The sequence below is a fragment of the Paroedura picta genome, chromosome 17 (assembly GCF_049243985.1).
Source record: "Paroedura picta isolate Pp20150507F chromosome 17, Ppicta_v3.0, whole genome shotgun sequence".
NCBI lineage: Eukaryota > Metazoa > Chordata > Lepidosauria > Squamata > Gekkonidae > Paroedura > Paroedura picta.
In genome coordinates this window covers 7,098,511-7,126,187 of record NC_135385.1, presented here as the reverse complement: position 1 = coordinate 7,126,187, position 27,677 = coordinate 7,098,511, and the positions used below count along the sequence as shown (strand labels likewise).

The following is a 27,677-nucleotide window of genomic DNA, read 5'->3' as shown; positions in this document are numbered from 1 at the left end:
GGGCTAATTCAACAAGAATCCGCCAAGCGTTTTGATGCTGCAGGGAAATAAACATGAGAAGCTGGAGCCTAAATTCATCAAACAGCCATAATAACACCCATCACACACCTTTTTTTTTTTTTTGGTTTGGGTTTCATCGACTTTTCCGTTGTGTTCTTGGCTGCCCATATTGCTGTGAGATGGTGGGAGATCAGAGAATCTCTGCGTTTCCACATTCTTCTGCAGGGGAAGACACAAGATCAGACCTGGCCAGATTCCCCCTCTCCTCCTCCATACGCAGCCACTGGGGGGCCCTGGGCCGGTCACAGTTCTCTTAGAGCTGTCCTCATGAAGCCGTTCTCTCAGAGCTCTCTTGGCCCCACCCACCTCACAGGCTGTCTTGTTGTGGTTTAAAATCTTTCCTCCTCGCCCTTTCATAGGGATGCCAGCCTCCTGGTGAGGTCTGGAAATCCCCCTCTCCCGGGAATTTTAGCTCATATTCTGGCTACAGAGACGGGTTCCCTAGCTGGCTGCATGTGGAGAAGGAGAGGGGACTGGAGAATCGAACCCTGCTCTCCAGGATAGGGGCTGCCTCTCCTAATAACACCACCATGCCCCCCAAACCTTCCTTGGCTGTGGAGAAAAAACTATAAAGAGAAGGACGAGAGCAGAAACATCTTTCCAGCTGAAGCCAGCAATTCCGGAGTCTTACGGAGCCAAACTGGATTAATGCCTTTGAATTGCAGTTGTTTGTCTGGGCTTCAAGGCCCCCTTTGAAATTTATTTTCCCCCCTCCCCTCCCCTTCTAATAGATAGAGTTCTCCTGGCATCGTGATTTATCGGAGGGCCACACGGAGAGAAAATAACGGGTTTCCAAAAGCAAATGGAAATTTGATTTCCCCTTTGGTCAGCCGCCCGCTCTGTCAGAGCGAGTCTCTCTCCCAAATTATCCTGGTGCCTTCTGCCCGGGAACGCCATGGCTGCTCCCTCTTTGGGGCCGCACACGGGCCCCGGACTCCAGATGCACACGGGACCGCCACGGTTTCAGTCCTTCCGCAGGAATCTTCGGGGCTTACGGATCGCGCATCTGGTGTGGCCACGTCCAGGCGGGGGTGATGCCGGCTCTAGACGGGGGCCAGTCATCCAGCCTCCCTCCTGGCCTTCCTGCAGCCCAGCCTCCAAGTCAGCCAAGATGGGTCCCTCCAAATCCTTCTGGGAAAGCAGCTCACCAACCCTCCCTTCGGAAAAAAAGTCACATCATACGGGCTAGTCAAGACCAGGCCAAGCCGGCCTTGCCCAGTCTCAGAAACTAAACAGGGTCTGCTCATATCCACACCGGAATATCCACTTCTCAAGTCCACGGAAGTGGCATTATGTGGGATGATGAGGCCTGGGGGGTTGTATCCCGCTTTTCACGACCGGACGGAGTCTCAAGGGGACTTCCAATCGCCTCCCCTCACTCTCCCCACAACGCTGAGAGGGAATGGGGCTCTAAAAGAGCTGCTCTGTGAGAACAGCTCGGAGAGAGCTGTAACTAGCCCGAGGTTTGCGTTGTTTCCCCCATAACTGTTCCCACTGATTCACTGGTATCTGTTGATTAAAATCCTGCATCCCTTTCATGATACATTTTATTTCCACTTGCCCTTCCCCTGCTTCAAGCCGGAGCAGCAACTTACATATAAATTGTAATAAGTGCCTTTTTTAAAAATTATCTTTTCAGTCTTCTGTCTTAAAAGCCCCCTTCCTTAATAACTATTTTCTTTAATCTCAGTATTGACTGATAATATGCTATCCTCTGACTCCTTCGTCTTTTACAACTTGCCAAGATTTAAACTTCTCCTGGGCGTTTAACATATAGTCATAAAACAGAAAATCACCTTTGTTTTTTCTTGGTGTCTTTGCCCCCAGCTGCTGTTTCTGACCTGCAGGCGAAGTCTATTCACCCCGGCCTAATCTCAGCATAATAAGGGGATTTTGTTAAGGCCAGAGTGCTTCCTAACTCTCAATGAAGATCTCCCCCTTTCTCTTCAAGCTCTTTAGCAAACAAAATCTGATGCCTTCTCCTTGCAAATGTCCAACTGAGCAGGGGTGATGAGGAGGCCTGTCTTAATCGGCTTGTGCAAACTCTGGCGGCCGTGAGCCTCGGACAAGGAGAATAGATGGCTCCATCCCTCAGGATCTGCCTGGGACGGATCGTTCCCCCCAAGCAGCCGCTGCGGTTCTTCCGAAGCGTTCATAAATTGGACTTTCTTGTAAAGTGTCCCTTACATAATACCCACACAACGCCTGATTTAGCCAGAGCCGAGCATTTAAACAGCTGGGGAAATATGAAATGATTGCGTACCAAATGGAATTCATTAGGTCTGGCGCTCTCAGGACAAATGCATTATGATCACCGGACTGGAAACGGAGGGGGGAAGGACAGGGGAGGGGAGGGGAGCTGGCAGAAGGAAATCTGCAGCCAGCCGGATGGGCGGTGGCTGCTGGGGAGGGGAATGGCTGGGTCAAAAGGAGGGGCGGGGCGGATGCTGGAGAAACAGCCGCGTTTCCCGTGGACAGCAGGGGACCGCAGGGGAAGGCCTCGGCCTCTCTGCCCTGTGGCTGGCCCTGCAGAGGTGGGAGGCTGGACAAGATGGACCCTCCCTGGTCTGATCCAGCAGGTCTCTTCTGAGGTTCTCCTCGGGGGAAGGCCTTGGCCTCTATGCTCCGATTGGTGGACTGAACTGGCTTGACTCCTGCGTGAGACAGGATGCTGGACTAGACGGACCACTGGTCCAGCCCAGCTGGGCTCTTCTGAGGGGTCTCCTCAGAGCAAGGCCATGGCCTCTATGCCCTGTTGGGGGCTATCCAGACAGACTGGTTGGCCAGAGGGTGAGACCACTAAGGAAGTCCGAGGTGGCTACGAAGAGCCAGGCCAAGCCACCTCTGGATCTCTCTTGCCTAAGTGAGGTCAGCATGGAAGACCACCAAGAGGCAGGCTAGGCCCAACCACCTCTGCTTGGCTCTCTCCTTGCAGACCCCGCCCTACGGCACCAGAAGTTGCCTGCAGCTAGACGCCACTTTTGCGACCAGAAGGTCAGGGGCCACGTGGCTCATCGGGGAGGCTGTCTCTGCATTGGGCTGGCTTGCTTCTGGCTAAGATTGTTCAAGCAGCCTTCCACTTTTCGGCTACCCAAAGGCCACCCAATGAACGACGCGGCGCTGAGAGGCAGATTTGTTTCCATGTAACCGGCCGAGGAATTGGCCAAAAGGCAGGTGACGAATGGCCCGCTCAGAGATTCGACAGTTGTCGAAAATGCGTGTGTGCTGATTACCGTTTTGCATTGAATGCTTTTCCGGGGCTGAGGCCCGTTGCTGCCGCTGTCATGGCTTTGATGGATGGCTTTGGGCCTCCCTGTCGCCGAGGGAGGGGCGTCGTGATGGATCTTTGCAATTCTGCAGCTCGGCCCGGCTGCAGACTCTGGGCACCTGACCTGCTGCGTCCGCAAGCTCTCCCTGCTGGGCTCAGGCGGCGGCAGGGACGTTGTGCACACGTTTCCCCCAAAACGTAGGTGTCGGCAGCATTTAAATATGCAAAGGAGGTGTGTAAAGACCAGCTGCTTAAACAATAAATAGGTTTTTGGGGAAGGAGGGACCTGGGGACCCCCTGGAATGGTGGCTCACCTCCAGACTCAAGGGATCAGTTCCCCTGGAGAAAGGGGCTGCTCTGGGGGAGGGGGTACTTCCAGGTGGATTAACACTCTTTTTCAAAGGCTCACACTTTCATCAGTGGCATTCCTTAAAGAGCTAAATAAAATACAGTTACATTTTCAGTATTGTTATATAAACAAATGAGTGCCCATCCCCTTTTGACGTACCTCCACTCAAGTATAGATGTCTTGTGTAGCTTTCTATCAATGGACGACCAGTCATGTGTTTACACTGAAAAGTAGACAAAAAATATAAATATGTATAATCATCGTATTACTACTATCATATTATTCATTACTATTAATAATCCATATTGCTACCCTGTGTTATCAGCCATCCTTCCGCATAGCATCAATGTGACCATCTGCTCAGTCTCCACTGAGGTCCCCCGTGCCCCAAATCCTGCCCACTCCCAGCTCCACCCACAAAGTCTCCAACTAGGTAAAGAGAGAGGGAGGAAAGAGAGAGTCCTAACTGTCTAACTGACTGTGTTCTTTTGGAGGCAATCCGGGAGGACATGACACCTCTCTTCCAATGCCCCCTCTGGGATATTCTTCACATCTTCTTGAATCCTACCCATTGCAAATCTTGCGCATTATGCTCTGCTGAAGTTCCCACCCCTCTTCAAGCCCTGTCCTTCTAGAGCCAGCATACCGAAATGCCAAGGGCTCCTTCCTTCGGAAAGCTTGAAAAGGTCGGATCAAGCCATTTTGTGGTGAGCTCCACCTCCTGGGGCAGCCATTTTGTGGTGAGCTCCACCTCCTGTGGCAGCCATTTTGTGATGAGCTCCACCTCTTGTGGCAGCCATTTTGCATCTGCACCCCCACTCAGTGCCATAATCCCAAAGCTGCCTGCAGGCTTAACCTGCTTGGGGATCCTAGTCATGGCCATTTGCCTCTTCTAGGTACATGCAGTTTGGTTTCCAAATGGGAATTCGTGCCTCTGAAGAAGCCCACTCGGGACTTACGCTGTATAAACTAAGTAAGCCAGTTTTCCAGCCCGTTGGGGCTCGTTCCCCAGGCAAGCTGCTTGTGCTGAAGGTTGCCCCAAGACTCTTGTTCCCCCTCCCCCCCCAAAAAAAGTCAGCTTTTATTTTCGCAAAATGCATGCAGCCAAATGCTCTGGGGCTGTTTGGTAAGCCAGGCACGCAAGGAGGCTCCGGATTAAAAATTCAGCCTCCCATTAGCGGCCAATGCTCCTTGGATTTCAGGCCTTGTTAAAAGTACACCCAGCCGTTCACGCTGCTAAGTAGTTTTCCGGAGCATCCCAAACGGAGAGAGCCCCATGAAAGCCCGTCCAAGTCAGGGGGCCGGAGGAAGCCGTAACTCTGTTGAGGACCGAGCGATAAACTCCCATTCAAAGGGGACCGTTCCTTTTTAACACACATTCCCCTCTCTCAGCAACTCCCTCAGACGCCTGGGGAATTGGTCACCAGGCGGCTTCAACAGCCTTCACAAAGGCACAATGTTTTAATGGCCTGGCCGCAGAGACTTGGCTAAGGCACGGAGGCCCGTAATGGGGTGTTTGCTAATTCCTCGCGATAGCAGCTACAGCCGGGGCGGGGGTCGAATGGCTGCAGCCCTCCAGGCATTGCAGAAGGTGCAATCCTGCCCTTAGCAGAACGCTGCTGGACGGTGACCGAGCAGGACTCATGGAAATGGTGTGGGCTTAGGCCAGACTTAGAAGATTCAGGGGAGCGAGAAGACTGCAGTGGGGCGTAATGCCACAGAGTCCCACCTCCTAAGCAGCCAATTTCTAATCCTGGAGATCAATGGTAATAACAGGAGAGGTCCAGCTCCTGCCTGGAGGTTGGCAACTCTAGCTTAGACTGGGGGACCTCTGTGCTGGGCCCACACTTAGTTAAAGTGTCCCACCAGGATCTTTGAGACTCAGGTTCAAATCCTTGGAAGCTTTGCTGGGTGACCTCGGGCCAGTGGCACTCTCTTCGCCTCGCCCTCCCTCACAGGGTTGTTGTTATTGGAGGAGTATGAATATGCAGAGAGTTGTATACAGCACCAGGCTGCTTACAGAATAAAACAGCTTTCATTCAGAAGAGGAACGATTATGTAAAGAAAGAGAGAGAGAGAGAGATCTCACCATCTGTCTAGCTGTTATCTGCAGTCATTCTTCTGGTCAACTGCTGTTCTAGAGGCAAGCAGGGGGAGGGAAAGAGAACAAAGTCTCCTGCTGATGAGCCACTGGAGAGGGTTATTTGAAAATCGTCAGGAAGTTCCCATCTCAACTATGCTAAATATACACCTTCTCCGACACCCCCTGCAGGACACCCTTTATATTCTCCTCAACAATGATGCACACTGAAGATTTTGCCTGGTTCAACAGTTGTCAGGGAAAAATACAGGAGAGGCTTTGAGTCACTGGGGAGAAAGCGGGGACAGAAATAAAGCCCACCAATAAATAAACCAGACATGTCACCCAGCCCAATATCCTGGGGCCAGCGTGCCAGATATCTCCATGAAGCCTGCAAGCAGGATATAAAGACAACTACTTCCCTTTCAGCAGCTGGGAGACAGAGGTACACTGCCTCTGTACATGGAGGCTCCATTCTATGGCCATTGACAGGAAAAAAGGGGGGCGGCAGACCCTTCTTTTCTAAAGAAACCTTGCAGCACCTGGATCTTTTAAGTCCCCCTCCCCGATGTCTTGCCGCAATACGATAAAAATTCCCCGCCTACCCAAGCCCTGTGGCTGCTATCTTGGCACTTCCAGTCTTAAATGAAGGTCGTCCTCCACAGGCCAGGAGCTCTGCAATAAACCCAGGGACCATGCCCTTTGACGGATATTTTTCTGCCATGCTCGGTTTTGTCAGGTTATCGCCGAACGTAAAAATCTTTGGCTGCAGAGACAGCCCCATTTATCACCGGGCTTTTCACCGAGCGGCTCGCTCCCCCTCCTCCTCTTCCGGAAATATCGAACGTCGCTGAAACCGCTTGGAAACCTTTCCTGCGTCGGAGAACCTGAACAGAAGTGCCGGATGGGAAACCTGAGGCGGTTCGCCACGGCCTGCTGAGCGTGGTCTTGCGGGGTAGCTGGATGAGAGCAAAGTGAGAGAAATGAAGAAAACGAAAAGCAAAGAATAGATGAAGTGCAACCCACAGAATGTACTTTTGATTTTCTACGTGGGGAGGACATAAACCATCTCCAAATAATTCAAAATTATCAGTCTATTAGAAGATAGAGGAAGGAAGGAAGGAAGGAAGGAAGGAAGGAAGGAAGGAAGGAAGGAAGGAAGGAAAAGACTGAAAGAGGGGAAGGAAGGAAGGAAGGAAGGAAGGAAGGAAGGAAGGAAGGAAGGAAGGAAGGAAGGAAAAGACTGAAAGAGGGGAAGGAAGGAAGGAAGGAAGGAAGGAAGGAAGGAAGGAAGGAAGGAAGGAAGGAAGGAAGGAAGGAAGGAAGGAAGGAAGGAAGGAAGGAAGGAAGGAAGGAAGGAAGGAAAAGACTGAAAGAGGGGAAGGAAGGAAGGAATAGATTTTGTCCCATGTTTAAATTCCATCTTGATTTAGAATTATGCTTCCCCCCCCAAAAAAAAGGGTACATTTTCATTGCAACTTATGAAACGACATTAATTGTGCCTTCCGCCACCTCCCCCAGTGAAACTGCTGCCTTTAAGAGCCTCTTCTGGTTATTGAGATTAATGGGGGTTTCTTTTTCCTCCCCTGTGTTTCAGCTCGTCTGATCTATCGTCTGCTTCAGGTCCTGCCTGGCACGAGGTTGCTTTATCTTTCCATTTTATTAGGGAAACGCAGCCGTTTGTCAGGGGCCGGCTCCGTGAACAGAGAGGCGATTTAATTTTTTAAAAAGGGAATTCTTTTGACGCTGAATTTAAATGACGTCCGTTTGCTCCCACCGATGTGGGTTTGACTTCCCAACCTCGTTGCTGCGTGTTGTTAATCTTGTAGTTCATTTTTGGCGTAACCCAGGACTTTTAGTTGACGGCGTGTAACATCGGAGTTAATCTTTAATGGGGGAGTGTGGAGACGGGGTGACTAATGGAGCCGGTAAGCATTAATTCCAGCAAAATTCACAAATGTACTTCTTAAATGCCACAATGGGAGAAGGAGAGACGGCCTGACATTTCTCCCCCTTACCTCCTCAAACCGCCCGCCCCCCTCTTTTGATTTCCTGCTATGCACAAACATGGGCACATTTTCCAGTTCCGTGTGCCAAATTCTTCCTGGAACAAAATGGCTGCGTAAATGACCGACCTTTTGGACAAAGGACATCGGCCGTTTTAATTTATTGGGCCGGGCGCATCTCCAGAGGCCTGTTGGCGGCAGTGGGAAAAATGGAGAGAGAAAACAGTAAAACATAAAATTGTTTTCAGCGCCATAAAATTGTCGCCGGGACCCCCACGGCATAAAAACCACAACACGTCAGAAGTTATCAAAACAGCTGTCATAAAAGAGCGGACAGGGGGGGAAATTGGATATTTGGATATAAAAATTGGATATAAAACCCCCTACCCCTGTAATTGAGAACGCTTTGGGGACATTGTCAGTTCCGGAGCTTTGATTTACTACACCGAGAGGAGTGAATGCTTTATCGGCCGTCCGTTTTGAGTTGACAGTGAACGTGGGTCCAGCGTTTCAAGGTCATGCTCGGGTCTCCGAAAATTAACCTTCATAGGGAGCAGAGAAGTGAAGTCTGAATGACGCAGGCCGGACTGATCTTGTCAGATCTCGGAAGCTAAACCGGGTCAGCACCGGGCTCATTCTGCTCATGCAGGATAATGCACTTCCAGTGTGCTTTGGCAGCTGATTTTCCTGTGCAGAACAGGAAAATCTACTTCGAAAGTGCATGAACCATTGTGTGCAGAAGGGGCCTTGTTTAGTGCTTGAAATACCGCCAAGAAGCAGCGCGTGTATTGCGGTGGGGGACGTAGAAAGGGGAGTTCCTAGTTCAGATTCCTCCACTGGGGCGGGGAATACAAAGATCTCATAGGCACGGCCGGCGTGTGGCTGGTGGTCACGTTGGAGAAAGGGATAAGCTTGGGAGAAAGGTTGCGGGCCAAGTCGTCCAATCCTCCTTCCTCTTTGGGGAGAGCATGGCCTCGAAAGATGCCAGAGGGCAAACGGATGCGCTCAGAAGATAAATGGTCACCGGGAAACCCAATCAACTTCTATTCACCTTCCCCAAGTCAGCGGCTCTGTGATGGATGTTTCCTTTGCAGAGGCCGTGATGGGAAGAAAGATTTATAGGGCTGGGACAGGGGAGGGGAGAAGCAGCAAATCCTTTTCAAAAGCAGACCGCAGTCGGGTGGGCGATCCCTGGATCCTTGGATCGATAGCCCAGCGGTCCCTTTTTGTTCCGTCTCCCCTGGAATTTGGTGTCCAGCTAGTAAATTGCTGTTGGGCTCCTTGCTCTGAGCAAGGAAGATGTGGTTTAAATCAGGGGTCCCCGACCTTTTCTGACTTTGGCTTTCTGCGACAAAATGTCTGGTGCAGGAGGCAGAGCTGGTCACAGAATGGCTGCCCCAGGAGGTGTTTGGCCACTGCTGGAGACAGGATGCTGGGATAGATGAACCGCCGATCTTACCCAGCAGAGCTCCTCTGATATTCTTATGAAGGCCTTGGTCTCGATGCCTTCCTCCAGAGGAATTGGTTGGCCACTGCGTGAGACGGGATGCTGGACTGGATGGGCCCTCAGTGGTCTGATCCTGCAGGGCTGTTGTGAATTTCTTATGTTCTAGGGTAGACGGCTAGGCTGGAGTCAGATATTTGAACCTGGGACTTTGGGGAAACAACGTTAACCTATTTAAGGCCAGAGGTGGTGTTTTTCAATTCTAGCCAAGGTATCTTTGCGGAATCCAAGCAACACGGTTTTCCGGAGCTGAGTTTGAGTTCCTTGCTCAGTGCCCAAAATGTCCACGTGTTTCTTGAGCCACCTAGTCACTGCTCCAAGGGCTCCCAGAGACGCTATAACTCTATGTGTAAGTCTTGGTACTTCATGGTCTCCTCCTGTTCTTTCTTTTCTCTCCTGCTGTCTCCTGGAATTGCAGTGTCAGTGATCCAAATCCTCTTTCTCTTCCCCCGCCCCCTGCAATTGTGATATTGGTGGTCACATGCTGCAGGTTCTATCTGTTTGTAGTCAGAAATCCCCAAAACCAAGTTGGTGCTGCTGATTTGGTAGCTGATCCCAGGCCCAGCCAATCACCGACGAGCTACGACCCAACTCATCTCCCATCTCATTACCTCATCTCTGATTAAAAATGAATATACTGTTAATTCTACATCTTCTTGCCTCTGAGCTGAGGGAGGCACACAACATGCTTCAAATTCATTCAGTCGTTTTCTGCGGGAGGGCAGATGAATAATTCCGTTCTCCCCTTTCCCTGACCTTCCCTCCACCCCTAAATTTATCTCTGGCAGCATTCCGACAGCAGCCTTCTTAAATCAGATCTCTCTGCCGGAAACCGGCTCTTCCGTTTGGCAGATGGTCTTCGGCCGCCTTTTGAGCAGTTCTTAGAATTAGGGACGTCTCGACGAACACCACAACTGGCAAGGCCAAGCGGCAAAGCAATGTCACCCAACATTGCCAAGTTAATGTCGCCATAGGCGTCCTGAGCCCCCGTGGGACGGATGCGCTGATCTCCGGCACCTTCTGGAAAGACGCCAGTGCTCATTTCGATTTAACCCTCCATCAGGGGAGACCTCCTGTGTCTTTCATCTCTGGGGTTGTTGCAAGGACAGCAACTGCAGTTCAGAAGGGCGAATTCGCTGGGCGTGGGGAAAAGCTGGCCGAAAACGAAAAAGCCGGGGGAAAGGCAGTCACTGAATAACCGCGGTGTGTGTGGAAGGAACGGTTCAGGAGACGGTGCCCTTTCCGAGAACGATCGGGCGGTCGCCACGGCCCGGCGTGGTGAAGATTTGTCTGGTCTAGACAGGCAGAAAGGGACTGCAAATCAATTTCAGGTTTTATTAGTGGGAGTGTAATTCTACATCAGACACATTTGGGCGTTTAGCCAGAATGAGATTTCTATGAATAATTTTAGAAAGGAGCTCGGATGCCGGGGGGGAGGGAGGGGAGGAGGACCGGAGCCGGCTGACGGAGGCAGGAAAGGAAAGGAAGAGCTCGCGGGAAGGAATTGTGGGAGAAGAGAGGTGCTGGCGATAGAGGGGAGGGAAGGGGAACGATGCTCATGCTAAGGGGCAGGAAAGATTTGCCATTAGGACTGTTCCGCTCAGATCTCTCCTGCGCTGGCAAGCTCTGAATACCCAGCGTGGCCCATGGAGATGACAGAGAACAGTTCCCTGGAGAGAGAAAAAAATGCCTACTTTGGATGGTGGATTCTGACAACATACCCCATTGAACTGGCTGGCCCCTGTGCGAAAGATGGGAGGCTAGACTAGATGGACCCTCTCTGGTCTGACCCAGCAGGGCTCTTCTGAGGTTCTTCTCAAGGGAAGGCCTCGGCCTCCCTGCCCTGTTGTTGTGTCTCCAGAGGAGCTGCTTGGCCTCAGCGTGAGACGGGAGGCTGGACTAGATGGACCTTCACCTGTCTGACCCAGCAGGGCTCTTCTGAGGTTCTTATGAAGGTCTCGGCCGCTATGCTCTGTTGTTGTCCCTCCAGAGGAACTGGTTGGCTTCTGGGTGAGGCAGGAGGCTGGACGAGATGAACACTCACCTGTCTGACCCAGCAGGGCTCTTCTGATGATCTTCCCAGGAGAAGGCCTCAGCCCCCTTATGCCTTGCTGTGGGCCCTGCAGAGGAACTGGCTGTCCACTGGGCAACACAGGAGGCTGGACTCAATGGACCCTGGTCTGATCCCGCAGAGCTCTTCTTATGCTCTTCTGTGTGGCCCTCAGATTCCTGTGGTGATTCTGCCGTCATTACAAATCTGGGGGCAAGATTTTCAGCCAACCTAAGAGAGTCCATTCTTGCACCTGTTCAGAACCTGAGTGGAAACCAAGCTCTTGCAGCAGAACTTTCTAAGAGAATGAACCGAGAGCCCAGAAGCTAGAAGAGTGTCGAAGAAGAACAGAAGAGAAGCCATGTTCGATCACACCAGAGGCCCCTCCTGTCTAGCACGCTAGCAAAAGCCTGTTGCCGAAACGGACACGGAATTTTTTGGAAATTTAACTGAGTGACCAAATATATTTAACCTGTATTTGCACCATTGGCCTTGGCCTTATTTTTTATCCCCATTTCCCTTGGGACACGCAGACTTACAAATGGTTCTCCTTGTAACCTTCTGTTTGCTGAGGACGATGCACCAGTGTCCCTGTTTCCTTGATTTACCCAGTTTGCATTCCGCCCGTCTGCCCAGCCGTCTCTCGTCGTGACGCAGCAGAGGAGGCCAAGCGAGCAAATGAGGCCAAAATGAAAGCCCTGATCGGTGCGGCGGAGACAGAGACGCAGAACCGAGGAGAGATCTGCACCAGCGGACCGTGGAAAGGCCACCTGGAACGAGGCTCTTCCCTAGAACCCAGCTGGGGGCCTTGAATCAAACAAATGGGCCCTCGAGGTCTTGACAGGCAGCCACGCAGCTGTCTAGAGTTGGCAGCGGGGCAAAGTCACCCTCGTGGCCTGCAAGTGTGAGCTCTTTCGCTTGACTTCTCTGTCGGTCCGGACTGGAGCGTGGCCTCCGGAGCTTCCAAGGAACGCTCATTATTAGGGGCTTTATAGGCTGGCATAGCGTGACAGGTAACAACTCGATTGATAATCGTCACAGATAAATTCGGAAGCGTCTTCCCCTCTGTTTTTCTTTCTTTTACTTTTTACCTGCTTCCTTTCACTTCTCGCTTCTTATTGGGCCATTGGTATTTTTCATATCTCTGTTGCCTTTTAAAATTCCGAATAAACTTTTTTTTTTTAATTTTAAAAAGAGCTTCCAAGAAATGGCGTCAGCCAAGGGAGAAAGATTCGGGGGTGCGAACAGAAGGAGAACGCAGCAGCAGGGAACTTTTTGATGAATGCGCAATTACTCGTTTCATGCAAGTCTATTCCCAAACTCCCTCTGATCTTGTTTAATGGGTCTCAGACTGCTAGGGAGAAACATGAGGAAAGAACCAAATCAGACTGAATCCTGAATCCATCAAGGTCTGCATTGTCTTCTCAGACTCAAGTTGGGGTCTTCCCATCCCCTCCTGCCTGGTCCTTTCAACTGGAGATGCCGGGGATTGAACCGGGGACCTTCTGCAGGCCAAGCAGAGGCTCTGCCACTGAGCCAGGGTCTCAGGCCAAGGCCTTTCCCCTCCCCTCCTGCCTGGTCCTTTCAACTGGAGATGCCGGGGATTGAACCGGGGACCTTCTGCAGGCCAAGCAGAGGCTCTGCCACTGAGCCAGGGTCTCAGGCCAAGGTCTTCCCCATCCCCTCCTGCCTGGTCCTTTCAACTGGAGATGCCGGGGATTGAACCGGGGACCTTCTGCAGGCCAAGCAGAGTCTCCCCCACTCAGCCACAGCCCCTCTGCCTCTGGTCCGCCGTCTAGAGGAGCTGGCATGACCTCTTCCCCAAGGGCATGGGCCCCCAATTCCTTCAGTGACACAGTGGTTTGTGCAGAGAAAGGGCCGCTTCGGGGGAGGCACGTCCCGAGCCGTGAAGAACTTGAAAGGTTAAGCGGGCCGCTGGCTGATGCAAAGCGATTGGAATACGTCCTCCCCAGGAGGAGCCGGAAAAGCCAGCGCACGATGCCAGAGGCGCTTGGCCACCACCGTGGAGCTTGTGGCCAGCTAATCACCATTCCCATGTCTAACACAGCGGGTTTATTGTCACCCTCCCGGCAAAGATGACCGAGTTGACGTCTGTCCGTCCCCCCCGGACACAAACGACATTGGGCAAGGGGGCTCCAGGCCCTGGTCTCTCATCCCTCTCCGCCAAAACATTTGCATCCTGACGACAGCCTGGCGAGGGCCGTGTCCATCGCCCCATCCGCGGCCCACTGAGCAGCGCGATTAGCCCGGCGACGAGCGAGCATTAAGGGGGCCCAAATTAAGTCGCGGCACGCGGCTGGCGGCGGCATTACGGCGCGCCGACCTTTTGGAGGCAGACGGGTGTGGGGGAGCACGGGACCGGAACAGCGGGTGAGTGTGGTCTGAATCAGAGAGGCACAGTCATTAGGCGAGAATTGGATTCGAGGCTGGCATGAGAGGTTGGCATTTCAGAGCACCGGCGGATGCTAACCGGCGCTAACCAGGGCTGACGCTGCTGAGCTGCTCTTGTTTATGATGATGATGATGATGATGATGATGATTATTCTTTATCGTCTGGTGTGTGTGTGTGTCGTGCAACAAGGAGATCTGGGGATAGTCTGGCAGCCGGGCAAGGGATGTTTGGAGGTTGTTTGCCATGGCCTGCCTGTCCGTCATGACCCCGGGCGTTCCTTGGTGGAACTTCCTCCCCAATCCTCAGGGGTCTCTCACCCAAATACTAGCCAGGGTCAACCCTGCTTATCTTCCGGGACCGGATATGATTGGGCTTGCTGGGTCATCGAGTCCAAGAGGGCCTACATGTCACAACGAGAACTGTCACAGTTTTAAACAGTGGCTCTGAGCCACGAGGTATAGGTGGAAGACTCAGTCTGGGCCAGGGTGCTCTGTCTTCTGGGTGCTTAGGGGGCTTCTGGAGTCCTGGCCCTGCTGGTGGACCTCCTGAGGGCACAGGGATTTTGGCCACCAAGTGATACAGACGGTTGGACTGGTTGGGCCACTGGCCTCATCCAACATGTCTTCTCTGATGTTCTTCTGGCCTGTGGTGGTATCTTGGAAGGTTTCCTTTCACATGTCTTCTAGCAAATGAGGATCACAGGAATCTGGGGGTCAAGGAATTGGCTCAGTTCTCTGGCTTGAGGACAGATGACCAATCATCGCCTGCTATCTCCACGTGAGCTCCTGACCCAAAGGCGAGCCACGTTCTTGAAAAGACCCCAAAGTGATATTCCGGTGCTTCAGGAAAGCCCAGGGGCAGGGGAGGGCAGCCTCCAGGCGGCCTCAGAACCCTCCCCTCGAGGGCCAAATGTCATTCTTGGATGATCCGAACCCGACAGCTTCCCCATCCAGGATCGAGACAAGGATACCGTGACTCTTCCTGTGCAGCGGCAGGAGCCGAGGGCTGGAAACACGGCTTAGGGAGATGGTTATAACCTCAGATGGTTTTCCAGAACCACAAAGCATCTGAGCAGCGTGTCTTCGCTTCTGTCAAAAGGAATTCAAAGCCAACGCCGCCAGAAATATTTGGCTGGGAAACGACATTAGAACTGATTATCATTTTCAGCTATGCCTACTCTAAGGCGACAGTGGCAGCCAAAAAAATTGACATGTCGGGGGAGGCATAATTAAGGAAAGTTACCCCCTAGAGCTAGCTCTACGGAGTAGCAGGGGAAAAGAGGGAAGGAAAACAGACTGTAGACAGGCATGGAGGTAATTCTGCCCTGTGGCTGGCCCTGCAGAGGAACTGGCTGGCCCCTGGGTGAGACGGGAGGCTGGACTGGAGGGACCCTCCCTGGCCTGACCCAGCAGAGCTCTTCTGAGGGTCTTAACAAGACTTCTCTGCCTTGTTGTTGGTCTTCTGGAGGAACTGGCTGGCCCCTGTGGGAGATGGGATGCAGGACCAGATGGACCTTCCGTGGTCTGACCCAGCAGGGCTCTTCTGTAAACATCTCTGATTCTCCAGCAAATCCTGCCTCTTTGCTAGGGCAGAGCCATAAATCATTTGAAACCCTGTAACATTCACCGACTTGCAGTTACTACAGCAATTCATCCCCTGGCCTCAGTATAGGGTGACGAAATATTAAAATATCTTCCAGAAAGCGGGGTTGGATTCAGCTGCCCAACCTCTGATCCCTTCAACTCTCTAAGGAAGAGCGGTGTTGAAATGACCATATGGATGCAATCCGAAACCTCTCAGCCCCACCTGCCTCGGCTGCTCTGGGGAGATGAAGGGTAGGCTGCTTTGAGACTCCTTCAGGTAGGAAAAAGTGGGGTACAAAATCCAGTTCTTCTTTTTCCTCTCTGGTCTTGCAGCAAGTTGTCTTTCTGCCTTGCTGTTGGCCTTCTGCAGTCGTCTTGTTGGTCTTCCAGCCGTCTTTCTCACCGTGAAATTGCTCACTTCCCAGCCGATTCCCTCCTCAATCTCCTGTCTGTGAGCTGACCTCTAGACCCATGTGGGCAGGTGGGGGGAGCAAGCTACTTTTCTTTGAAATCGCCCTTTGCTTTCCCCATCTCGAGGCCTTTCTCTGGGCCTACGCTCTCTCCTCCTTCTGTTTCCTCTGAGGAGATTTTGCTTTTTGGATCCTGTGTTTGTGTGTGTGGAAAGCACAAGATGTCTTCCATGAAAGAAGTCAAGCAGATGTCAAAGACGAGCTCGACAGAAAGCCCTCTTCAAATATTGGCGAACGCCTCCCATATTGATGTTCCGGCTAAGGAGAGGCCGGGAAATATCATCTGTCAACCCCGAAGGTAGAGCCAGAAATAAAGAAAGCTGTCAAAACATTTGTTCTGAGGGTTCATCCAGGAGTGCTCCTGCTTCAGCTCGCACTCCCTGCCCGTAAAACTGAGCACTTAGCATCGATAGAGACACACACACACACACACCACAGGGGTGTGGACAGAATGATTCCCCTGAGGAATCTCCCCCGTCTTGAGCGTCAAAGTCAAAAATACCTTTGATGCTTCACTGGAGGAAGAATCGCCAAGACGCCATTCGAATGTCGCAGCGGGTAAAAAGCTAAAGATGTGCAGAGAGCTCACCTGGTCGCACCTCTTCAGGATCAGGTGGAATATTGTTTTCGACAGAATGCTGAAAGGGGGCCTCTGCTTCCCCAGTGCGGATTTCCCACCACCTCCAAAAAAAGCCTACAGAGTGCCTTTCCTTTGCTCATCCGCTTGCCCCTCGTGGCAATTCATTTCTCTTAACTGAATGTGCACAATCAACCTGGGTATATTCGAGGAATATCCTGGGGGGGGGGCATAGGAGGGGATGCGCCGTTTGCATATTCAGATTAGGAACTTCCTGGTATTTTTCAGTTAATCACAACCTGTGTCTTGATTGGCTCGATGGGAGATGTCCTGCTCCTTTGAGTGCCCTTTCGCCCTCAGTGCTCCAGAACTAGTCAGTTAGACAGTTAGGTAGGACATTCCCTCTCCTCTCTTACTGGCAAAGATTGGGAAACCACCTCTGTTGCGATCCTGGATGAAGTGTCACATTCTCAGGTAGATGCTCCTGCTTGGAAGGTTTTGCCTTTAAAAACTCCCAGTGTGTGACCCTGTGTGCTGGAGGAATGAGAAGCCAGGGGGAACAATCCGAGCACAGGGGGAGGGGGTGCTCTTTCCGAGGGCCAGGGTGTGAAAAAGGAATTAATGAAACCATCTTGAGCTGCCCTCGGCCCTGCAGAAGCCGGGTTTGGCTCCCCCGGGGGGGGGGGGGGGGCGACAGTCAATTGAGCGCCAAGCTGCATAAAGACCAAGATATTGTAGAAATGAAAACTCGGTAATTTATTGTCATCCCTTCTCTGCTGCAGGATTTATAGTGTTCCATAATAGCTACATAGGCCACTGCTGTGGGGGTGGGGGTGGGGGTCTAGCCCCTTGCTACGTAGCTATGAAAAAGAGCCTCCGCAATTCCAGACCTGTGCGCTGGGAGACGTTAAGTGCGGCTACGCGGCCAGTGCAGGAAGCCCTTGTCAAAGACAATGAGAAAATCTGGTTTCCTTCAAGCGAAAGGCGGGGAGATGGATGGGAGGGGGAGGGGGAGGGGATCCACTGATCTACAGCCTCTGTTGGTTCCTCCCATTATCATCGGCTACACTTAAGAAAATTCCAAAATCTGGCATCCATCACCTGCCCTGACAATATGAGCTCCGGTTTTAGAAATGTCGCGGGGGGACGGAGGCATAAATCCAGCAGTTATCTCCCTAAAAGGGAGATTGACTCCCCCAGCGCAGTGGGGACATAAATACACAAACTGCCTCGCTGGACGGGGAAGGGGGGAGCGTCTGCGCAAGAGCAGAGCACGGCTCCGGCAGCACAGCGGAGACGCCTGGAAATCAAAGGCCAGGGATGAATCATACTGCAGACTCCCGGAGTCAAGCGAGCGTGTCTCCCGGAGAGGAAGGGGCCGGAGGAGGCGAGACAAAGGTGTAGGCAAGGGAGACGGGCTGAAGGCATCTTCAAGCTCAGCACGGGGAAATCCCAAGAGCTCTGTGCGTGGGAGAAGGCCTGGAGAAGGCCTGGGGACTGGGGGGAACCGGGCCGGAGAGCGTGGAAGGAACAATGAGGTCCGTGTAGCCTTCGCTTCCTAAACGGCATCATCTCACATGCGGTTCAAACAATCCACACAATAGGGCCACCCAGGGCTAGGGTACCGATTTCTGCGAGCCCGGTGGGACCTGAGAGCCAGCGTTATTGGTGAGACTACAGTCTGGGAGACTGAGGTTTGAATCCCACCATTCTACTGGGTGACCACCAAGGAAGGCTCTGCAGAGGAAGGCAACTTGCCTGGAAAGCCCCTTGGATCTCTACAAGCTGGAAGCTAAGCAGAGACAGTACTGGGAAGACAGGCCACCAAGGAAGGCTCTGCAGAGGCAGGTTTCTCACTTGCCTCAAAAGCCCCTCACTTTGGGGTTGGCATAGTTCCACATTTTAACCACTTTCTGCCTAAAGTGGCATTCCCTTTTGTCCATCCCAAACCAGCATGACGTAGTGATTAAGAGCAGCAACTTCCAACGCTCCTTCTACTGACCACCAATTTCACTGGATATCTCCTCGTATTTTCGGTGGGGGAGAAAAATTTTCCCTTTGTCCGCTCTCTCCGCCCCATGCAAGACTATATAAATGTCTCTCATGATCTCCCCCCCCCTTCATTGTCTCTTTTCTAAACTGAAAAGCCTTCTGCCTTTTTGAGCTACGGCAGCCAGAACCTAGTCCAAATGGGGACGTACATCTATATGTAACATCAGCCGCCAAAGTGAACAACATCCATTGCAGATAACTAGGTATCCTTTCTTGGCATTTATACCCCGTTATTAGGGGAAATGATACCGGGCGGCAGGTAAGTGAGGATGAAGAGGAATAAAAATGTCACGCCTCTAATAAGGATGTTGAACAATAGCACATCTTCAGGACTGTAATAATTTGTGAATGAGATAAAAGGAGGGGGGAATCCTTTGATGTGCTGCTAGAACTCGGAATACTTGGGAATGGATCAAATTATGCTCCATCAAAGGGGGGGGGGGAGATAGCAAGAGCGCCAGTCTGGAGGGACGGGTGGTGAGAATCAAACGAGCATTCAGGGTTTTTCATCTTAATAATTCACATGTACTTACAGCCAATCAAGCCGCCGTTTCATTGGAACTTGTGAAGGGCTCTAAGCCGTCCGATGGGCCGAACCATTTCGGATCGCCTCCCAGGGAACCTAAAAGGATAACACGGGAGGGTTATTTTTTCCCCCGGTCATGAGTCCAAAGGCAGCAGCCCCAGGCTCTGTTGGACAGATGTGGTCTTGTTTCCTTTCCTTTTAACAGAAGAAACGTACCTGCTGTGCGTTCGCTGGCTTTAATAGGAACAGGGGAAGGAGAAAGAAGAAGAAGAAGAAGGAGAAGGAGAAGGAGAAGGAGAAGGAGAAGGAGAAGGAGAAGGAGAAGGAGAAGGAGAAGAAGAAGAAGAAGAAGAAGAAGAAGAAGAAGAAGAAGAAGAAGAAGAAGAAGAAGAAGAAGAAGAAGAAGAAGTTGGTTCTTATATGCCGCTTTTCCCTACCCGAAGGAGGCTCAAAGCGGCTTACAGTCGCCTTCCCATTCCTCTCCCCACAACAGGAGAGGAGTCAGGTGTTATACTCTGCTTTATTACGACCTGAAGGAGTCTGAAAGGAGTTTACAGTCGCCTTCCCTTCCTCTCCTCACCACACACCCCCGTGGGGGAGGGCGCTGAGAGAGCTCCGAGAGAACTGGAACTGGCCCAAGGTTACCCAGCTGGCTGCAACTGGAGGAGGAGGGGTGGGGAATCAAACCTGGTTCTTCAGATTAGAGCCTGTTTCTCTTAACTGTCTCTCTCTACCCTGGCTCTCTCGATTGCAAGGAGGTCCGGTGGTATAGTATCTGCCTGGAGGTTCCCAGGTTCAATCCCCGGCATCTCCAGCTAAAGAGATCAAGCAGCTGGTGGTGTGAAAGACCTCGGCCGGAGACCCTGGAGGCAATGGTATCGAGGGTCTGATTCAGGGCCGGAGGGCTTCGTGTGTCCAGGCAGTGGGTATTGCTTGTAAGACCTCCCAGCACTTTCCAGGAGGTCCCACCTCGCTCCCGCCAACATCCAAGAATCACTCCCTCCCACAGCCCACGTTTCTTCCTCCCGTCACCCGCCGTTTCCCCCGAAAGCTCATTCATTAAAACCCCGGCGAGGCTGTCCTAATCGCGCCTGGTCTCCGGTTACGAGAAATGCCTTTTGACACAACCTTTAACAAACCGAGAAAGCACCGAGTGCCAGAAAGGCCCCCGATCCTTGTCTCCGCGGTAAGCAAGGCTCATCCGCTCCGACACCTGCACGGTCGTGTTTGCGTCAAGAGCTGACATTTCCCGACGTGACGGGGAGACTTTGGAGAAGACTCGGCAAATTCGCTTTTTGCATCCCAAAGCTGCCGTTTAAGAGAGTTAGGAAACCGGACGTCGTAGCCTGAAGAAACCCAGCTGGAGGGGCATTGTGGGAGATCCCCCCCCCACTCAGATTGACAAATACAAACACAACAACTTCGGCCCCCCTTTACAACACTTGTCACCATGATGATTGCCTGTCAGCCGGGAGTTGAACCGCCAAGCCCTGACAAGCTTTCGTTAGGGATGCTAGAAAACTCACCGAATCAGTCCTGGATCCAGCCTAGTGCCGTGGTTAAGAGGTGCCGGCCTCTGGTCTGGTGAGCCAGGTTTGATTCCCTCCTCTTCCTCCTCCTCCACATGCAGCCAGCTGGGTAGCCTCGGGGGAATTAGGACAAACATTCTCTTTATTTTATTGGCTCAGCGTTGCATCCTAGGACGTATTTCCCATTTCCATATGCTTAACATAAATCCGTCTAGCCACTGTAATCAGACTCAAAGCAATAACTCGGTATCTTCTGGGAATCTCTGGGACATAACTGAACTACAAAGCCTCTGATCTAAATGGCCAGTTTCCAGCATTCGGCTTGGCAGATGCCGGGAGAGTCTGAGGACGGCTGCTAGGCAGAGTGAAGCTTGGAGAGGATATCTAGGTAACACTCTAGGAATTTCCCCTGAATTCTGTGGTAAAAACCATAGAAACATGGGGGGATTCCTAGAGTATTCCTGCAGAGGCCATTTTATTTCTCCTGCTCCCCAGTTTCTTGGAGGGTAGGGGATTGGGGCCAGTCACAGGGCCTCTGGGAACCCTGTCTCAATGGAACATCCCTTCCTGTTTGCATATGGAATAGGCTAGATGAGTCTTTAGTGGGGTGGAATCCGAAGGATGCTTAGCTCTTAAAACTTTAGCAATAATTAGGACACTCAACTGATTCAAGCGTTTGTTTTTGGTGCATTGAGTGTCTTCGCCGTGGCTTCATTGATCTATTAATTACATTTCAATACATTTGCATACCAAAGCCTTGACCCAGTTGGGCTATTGAACAAAGACTGGGAATAGCAGAAACTGTAAGGAAGAGCAGCGAACGCTCATTAGGAAGAAAACCCATCTTGACAATGTTTCTTCTCCCCATTTCCTGCTTTACAGCCTGTTATGGAGATAAAAGGAAGGAACTTTTTCTTCTTCCTCGCCCGGAAAATGAGTACTCCGGATCACGCAAGGAAATTAATTCATTACATGACTTAACTATTGCTTGATCTTTTACGTGTCTTTTTCTCACAATCTGCCTCTGCCCTGAGACGACGTTTGAGGATCCTTTAGGCTGCTGGGCGTTTTCAGGCCTTTGCTGTGGGTGGACCGTGGTTTCCCTTCACTTTCCAGCCCCAAACTGGAGCCCCAAAGGTGCAATGGACCTCCATGGCACCATGCTCCGAGAATGCAGGACTGCAAGAGCCATGGCTCAGGGGAAGAGCTTCTGCTTGGTGCGCAGAAGGTCCCCGATTCAATCCCCAGCATCTCCCGTGTGACCTGGGGAAACTGTGCCTATCAGGGTCAACCCATGTACCTGTCACACCTTGGCCCTGGGCCAGAGAAACTGAGCTCCCCACTGTTTTCTTTGAGGGCTAGTCAATCTGGCCTACCTTGCAGGGCTGTTTTAAAGAAGCAAGAAACACCTGTACGTCAAATGCCCAAAGCTGTTTGGTTGCAGAATATTACTGTTGTAGAAGTACAACCGGACATGGCTAAGTCCAAGAGTGGGGAGCTCCACAAATTAATATTTGCTTTTGCTGATTAAAATGGATAAGTCAATATTCTCATGAAGCTCGGGTCAAACTGCAGGTTGAGAGTTTTGCTGTCGGGAGTCTTGGAACGGGAAGGGGAACCGCTGCAGGATCGGGAATGAGGTCCCGAAATCTCTCCCCTTTCCCGGAGGAGAGGAAACCGATCGGGGCGTCTTTGCCGGGTCAGAAAGAAGCCCTGGAGATAGATGAGCCTTCCCTTGCAGAGTACCGTCGAGCGAGGAAAACCCCAAAACAGGGCTGGACTCGGTGCTCTCTATAAAAAGAACTGCTGAGACGGGTGTATATAAAAGCAGGCAAATAAACAGCGCCTGAGTCAGCTTATAAATGTTTCAGAGGCCGGGTGGCTCCCTGGCTATTACGCCTGACCGGGGGCATCATTAAGAGGAAAGAAGACACAGGCAGGGAAGAGATACGGCCAAAGGTCTCCTCGGAATTATCGCCAGCTAAAAGAGGCCAGGAAGCGGCACAAGATTCTGGGGGCCGAGGGCCATTTGTTTGCTCCTCACAACCCTGCGGAAAACAGGGATTGCTCTCATTTGGAAGGGCCACCCCATCCCCTATCACCCACAGGTGGCTGGAGGGGAGAATTTGGACACACAGCTTTGCAAACCTCCACGCGGCACCTGGGGGATCTTCCGCTATTACAACTGATCGACTGTGAAAGCCACCAAGACGATATCAGGCAAACCGACATGGAACTGTTCATCCGAAGCACTTTCTCAGCGTAGCCTACCTCACAGGGATGTTGTGCAGATAAAACAGAGGCGGGGAGTATGAGGGAAGACGCCTTGGGTCTTGGGAAGACGAAGGGCCATCTCCAGGCAAGCGAAGGCAAGAGAGGTTGTGGGGTGGTGGTGGGGAGTCCTGAACTTTCCCTCTCTCTGTTCCACGGGCCCAGTCAAAAGCTCATCTCCTCCGTCCTTCCGCCCGAAGCCGGGAACCGAGATCTCAACGAAACCCGGCGTTGTGGCTCTCCTCCCCCTCTCTCCTTCTTCTTCTTTAAACAACAACAACAACAAAAATCATGAGGCGGCTTCTTGCGTGTGTTTCGTAGAGCCGTCTAATTAAATGGAATGAGAACAGCTTTCCTCCGAGAATCGGTTCCGTCGACTCTGAGGACGCTTCAGGAAAGGGAAAAAAAAAAAAGAAATTAGATATTTAATGGGGAAGACGAAATGATCCCGTATTACTTAAAACCGCTCCGCTCTGTCATGCTAATAGCTCCCAGCTGCCGTCCATACCATTGTTTAGAAATGTCAGTGCAGAGATGGCCTGGGGTGTGGTGGGCTGGGGTGGGGGGACCTCTCTCTCCCCAAAAAAACTTATCATCTTCTCCGATGCATTTCCAAGGTGTCCGTTCTTCGAATCCCCCCCCTCCCCATTTTGCTGCGATGCAGACACTTCCTCAAAACAAAACAAGCTGTCGAAATCATAGCCGAACAGCGGGAAGACCGAATTGGAAGGACCGCCGCTAAGCTCTGCCGCAAACACCTTTTTGTGGCCATTTCCCAGCGGAGAGCGGCATGGGATTCGATTAAAGACCAGATTTATGGATTCACGGCCTGTCGGAATGTGCCTCCCTCCCGCCGTTCTCATTCTAAGAGCCTCCCAGTGGATCCGGATCAACATGCTGGGCCTTCCCGCCATTGGTGCCGTCGAGTCACGGCCGAGTCTAAGGCGACTGTGCCTGGTTTTCAGGATGGAAGGTGCTCAGAGGCCCTGGCCTTCCTTGGGGGGGCTCCTAAGCCCTGCTGAGCTTCCGAGGTCCGATGAGACCGGCTCTATCTTGGGCTGGCCAGGTTAGGGCCTGGCATGCTGTGTGCCTGGGGGGACACAGGAGCCTTGACTGGGATGGTCCAAGCTGGGCCTCCCCTAGTCAGGCCTCAGAAGCTAAGCAGAGTTGCCCCAGGCTAGATCTTTAGGGATGCCCAGAGTTGCGACACAGAGACAGGCAGTGGTCGGACCCTCCCTGGTCTGACCCAGCAGGGCTCTTCTGAGGTTCTTAGGAAGGCTTCAAGCTCTCTGCCCCGTTGTTGACCCTCCAGGGGAACTGGTTGGTGCCTGTGTGAGATGGGAGGCTGGCCTAGAGGGACCCTCCCTGGTCTGACCCAGCAGGGCTCTTCTGAGGTTCTTAGGAAGGCTTCAAGCTCTCTGCCCCGTTGTTGACCCTCCAGGGGAACTGGTTGGTGCCTGTGTGAGATGGGAGGCTGGCCTAGAGGGACCCTCCCTGGTCTGACCCAGCAGGGCTCTTCTGAGGTTCTTATGAAGGCTTCAAGCTCTCTGCCCCGTTGTTGACCCTCCAGGGGAACTGGTTGGTGCCTGTGTGAGATGGGAGGCTGGCCTAGAGGGACCCTCCCTGGTCTGACCCAGCAGGGCTCTTCTGAGGTCCTTATGAAGGCTTCAAGCTCTCTGCCCCGTTGTTGACCCTCCAGGGGAACTGATTGGTGCCTGTGTGAGATGGGAGGCTGGCCTAGAGGGACCCTCCCTGGTCTGACCCAGCAGGGTCTTCAAAGTTTTCTCCCATTTCTCAAAGGGGAAAGATTTTGGCAGTGGTTTTGGAAGTAGAGCATCAGATAACTAAATCCTACAACCTTAAAATGTGGAGGGGGGGGTAGAGAATGGAAGACCCCCCCCCCCAATACAGGCATGCTTCCTTCTCTTTATTGCCCCACTTTTCACTTCCTTTAAGAGGAGAAGCGGCAGACTTAGGAAGTCTCTGTCTTGTTTTGTGGAGACCGGCTAGATCCTCCAGCTGAGAAATTATGCTCTATTTTCAGAATGCCGGGGCAGAGAATTAGAAGGCACGGACCATGAAATGGAAGCGGGGAAGGCTGCGTCAGAGGAATGAGTCCTGGAGCAGCAAAATGCACTTGCAGGAGAGAGACATTTGGATCAGGACGGGGGGGGGGAGGGGGGAGCATATTTTCCAAAGATGCATGGAGTGGGGAAGCAGAAAGCAATTTCTGAGAAAAGTGAGTTCAGGGGGGAAAGATGACTCCCTGATGTTGCCTTCTGCCTCTGGGTTTCAGAGGTTGACTGCTTCTGAACATGGAGGTTCCCTTTGCTTACCATGTTATATTGACCACTTAAGGGCTTTTGTGAATCCTTCAAGTCCCCTTCCAAAGCTGTCTGTTTCTTGGGCAATCGCTTCATTCTCAGCTTCCGTGCCATGGTTAAGAGCGGTGGCTTCTAATCTGGCAACCCGGGTTTGATTCTCCACTCCTCCTGTGACCTTGATCTAGTCACAGTCTTGATAGTGCTGTTCTGGCCGAGCAGTCATACCAGGCCTCTCTCAGCCTCACCTTCCTCCAGGGTGGCTTTATGGGGAGAGGAAAGGGAAGGCGATTGTCAGCCGCTTTGAGACTCCTTCGAATCACCAGATGCCGGGTACCAAAAATCCAGCTCTTTTTCTTCATCGTCATCCGGAAATGTCCTGCCCCTGTGAGTATGCTTCCTCTCTGCTTGCCTCCGGAACTGATGGAATAAAGGCATCAGAACAGTTAGACAATTAGGCCGCTCTCTCTTTCTCCTCTTTCTATACAAGGTTTGTTTCTCTTCTTAATACAGCTGTTTTATTCTTTCAAGCAGTACGGTGCTTCACCCCTCTTTGTACATCTAGAGTCTGCCAATACAGACGACCGATATCAGTTCCCTGGAGAAAACAGTTGCATACTCAGCTGGAGTCCTTCCCGTCAGCCAGGCTCCACGGCCAGATCTCCAAGAGCTTCCCAACCTGGCCTCGTCAGCCCTAACGTGTTTCCAGCCGCACAGACTCCTTGCCAAGGCCCCGGCCACGCCTCTCCCTCCAGAGGCTCCCTTGCACCCGTAGAGAGCTTATGGTCCGCAATGAATTCTGGTGGCTTTATTACTCAGAGCGATTCAGGAGCTGTCTGAAGCTAATTTTTAAAAATTGCTGTTTTGCGAAGAGGCGCACAAACGCTGCCACGGCGCCCGGTGTTCGGCCCTGGAAACGCAGAGATGCCGAGCGGATCTTCATTGAGCATAATGATTTCTACCGCTTCTTCCCCAGAACGGAGCGAAACGACATCCATCATCCGGTGACAACCGATCCGGCCTCTGCTGGAAAGACGCCGTGGTTTCCTTAATGTCTCGGTCAGATCTTTCGGCTCGCCCATTAAAATAATAATTGACAGCTGTAGGATGGTTTCATTACCCCAATAAACTCTGAGCCCCTCAAGGGCCCTGCGGAAGCCGGGATGAAGTTCCACCCACACAGACTTGCCAACCCCCAGGTGGCAGCGGGAGATTAGTTTTTCTCTGGGTGATAAGAGACCAGTTCCCTGGAGGATTGGCTGTTTGGGAAGGCAGATCCTGTGGCATTACGTACCTTCCCCAGCCAAAATCTCAACCTCTTCTGTCTCCACCTCCAAAATCTTTTGCCATTTCCCAATCTGGAGCTGGCAACCCTATGCCTGCTTGACGTGGTTACTCCAACTGGAATTCGTAACTTCTGTCTTTGATCTGTTCTCCTCAACCGGAGGGCGACCCACTAAAAGGCAAGGCCTGGTGCTCTCCCAGCGTGGCATAGTGGTTAAAGAGCAGCCGGCTGGAGAACTGGGTTTGATTCCTCACTCCTCCTCCACATGCAGCCAGCTGGGTGAACCAGGGCTAGTCACAGATCTCTTAGAGCTCTCTTAGCCCCACCTACTTCACAGGGTGTCTGTGGTGGATAGAAGAAGGGAAAGGCGGTTGTCAGTCACTTTGAGAAAAGCAGGCTACAAAAAACCCAGCTCTTCTTCTTCTTCTTCTTCTTCTTCTTCTTCTTCTTCTTCTTCTTCTTCTTCTTCTTCTTGAATCAGTAGCAAAATTTTGTGTTGTTACTGCCCAATCTTCGTGCCTGGTCCCTGCCCATTGCATAAGGAAGTGAATTTCCACCCTGGGATCGGTATGCCTTTATCAGTTCACCGGGAAACAAAAATGCATGTGCTTCCTCTGCCTCAAAGATTTCTTGCTTTCCTTTTATTTTGAGAAGATCCGAATGTGTTCACGTCAAGAAACTGAGCCGTTTGCCAACACTGGTAACCAAGCATGAACATTGCCGATTACTCTTGGCAGCTTTCCGAGTGGAGACGAACGTTGCTTGTTTCATCTTCATCCGATGAGTGCCTCGTTGAGCCGATGGACGGGTCTTCCCCACCCACCCAAGAACAGCACCCCAAGAAATTGCCTCTGTCCCTTGAACCACCGTCACTGAGATGGCTCCATCTCTCTCGTAGCTCCACCCCTGGGGCCATCTTGGAAACAAAATCTCCTGGAATCAGGTTGCTCCATCTGAGACAAGCAATGTCTACGTGACTTGCCCTTCTGTGAGAATTCGCAGGAGAGCAGAGAGAGAGGGGGATTGGAAACCAGGAACAAGTACAGTGGGGGAAAACAGCACTAGAAGGGAATTTGAGTCCCCATTTCTAGATTGGCAGGGACGGTGGCGGGATGTAGCTGGCTCTCTTCAGATTTCAGACCCTGAGCCATGTCCATTCTTGGAAAGGAGGTCTGCAGAGCAAGGCTGTGGCCAGCCACCTCTGCTTCTCCCACACCCCAAAAGCCCCTCACTGGGGTCGCTGTGTCAGCTTTGACCTTCTAGGCTGGAGGAGAATCCTTCAGGGGACAGCCAAGGGGCTGCTTAGTGTGCTTGTAAGCGAGAGAGGCCGCAT

The 27,677-nt window shown here is 52.0% G+C and overlaps 1 long non-coding RNA gene across 1 annotated transcript; it reads right to left on the bottom strand.

The window, feature by feature from the left end:
* Positions 1-109: 109 nt before the first annotated feature.
* LOC143827520 (uncharacterized) lies at positions 110-19,038 on the bottom strand. The gene is made up of 4 exons (XR_013227338.1): positions 18,946-19,038; positions 6,363-6,716; positions 3,837-3,900; positions 110-219 (listed from the first exon to the last, which is right to left on the bottom strand). It is a non-coding gene; the product is annotated as an uncharacterized LOC143827520 (long non-coding RNA).
* Positions 19,039-27,677: the final 8,639 nt, after the last annotated feature.